The sequence below is a fragment of the Eulemur rufifrons genome, chromosome 19 (genome assembly GCF_041146395.1).
Source record: "Eulemur rufifrons isolate Redbay chromosome 19, OSU_ERuf_1, whole genome shotgun sequence".
Taxonomy (NCBI): Eukaryota; Metazoa; Chordata; class Mammalia; order Primates; family Lemuridae; genus Eulemur; species Eulemur rufifrons.
The window spans coordinates 112,153,532-112,154,813 of NC_091001.1; the positions used below are offsets into that span (position 1 = coordinate 112,153,532).

General features: G+C 41.7%; 1 non-coding gene across 1 annotated transcript; it reads right to left on the reverse strand.

Moving 5' to 3' along the window:
• Positions 1-214: 214 nt before the first annotated feature.
• Positions 215-355, reverse strand: LOC138400346 (U4 spliceosomal RNA). The gene has a single exon (XR_011236247.1). It is a non-coding gene; the product is annotated as a U4 spliceosomal RNA (small nuclear RNA).
• Between the last annotated feature and the right edge of the window lie 927 nt (positions 356-1,282).

Sequence of the window (1,282 nt, forward strand, 5' to 3'; positions counted from 1 at the left end):
AGGGAACCGAGGACTGTGTAATCCATAATTCAGATAGCAGAAAAACAGGATAATCACTGTGTATTATCATCAACCTTCTTCTGCTTAGAGAAATGGTTTTCTCTTTCAGGCCAGGTGTATTATTTTGACTATCCTGGGAGAAGATATTTTTTCTAAATAAACTAACCAATTTAAAGTCCAGTATCATGTATTTATTTATTTTTTTATTATTCAGTCCTTGTAGGGACCGTCAAAAATTGCCAGTCCTGGCTATATTACGAGTTGTCATGCCAGGATACAGGGAAAAGTTTTCAACTAGCAATAGTTGCACCTCGGATGAACCTCATCAGCTATGGTACTGCCACTGCACAAAGTTTAGTCCAGGATCATTTAAATAAAACAGGTAGCTAGAAAAGTTAATTCCCAGCTGTATAAGAAACCAGCTTTTCAGCCTTTGACACATGGTGTAAACTATGCAACCTCAGTTTCCTCACCTATGACATGGAAAATAATAACTGTCACCATTCTATGGCCTGACTGTGTCCCCCAAAGTTCATGGGTTAAAATCCTAACCCCAAGTGGATGGCTTTAAGAGGTGGTGCATTTGGGTGGTGATTAGGTCATGGGGGTGGAGCCCTAATGAACATAATGGGTGCCCTAATCAAAGAGACCCAAGAGAGCTTGGCTGCCCCTCGCATCACGGGAGGATGTCACAGGAAGGTGCCATCTGTGCACAACAGGCCCTCACCAGACACTGAATCTGCAGGTGCCTTGAGCTTGGACTTCCCAGCCTCCAGAACTATGAGAAATAAATTTGTGATGTTTATAAGCCACTCAGTCATTGATACTCTTGTTATGGCAGCCCCAACAGACTAAGACACACTGTGCAGGGTTGTTAAAAGTGTTAAAAAAGAAATCCTGTGTGAAGCAATCGGACCAGCATCTAGCACATGACAGACTCTCTGGGCAGACAGGGAGTGCTTGGCTCCACACTTCTCTCCTGATCTTTCTCATTGTTGAAAAATGGCAAATAACTGTCCTTCCTTCTTGCAAATGCTATTTCAACCCACTCAACAAGCCTCTCAAGAATGCAAAATAATACTCAAACTTGAATGAAATGAAAGAGCCCTTACCATTGAGCTTCGTAAAATATAAAACATTATGCAATACAAGTTAACACAGATGTTCAGTTAGGTTATGGGAACATAAAAGAATGTCACAGAATCACCACCTGTGAGCTCTCCACTATGTTTTCCTCCTCCCACATCAGTTCTTAGGCAAATCCACTAGCATTTGGTAAGAG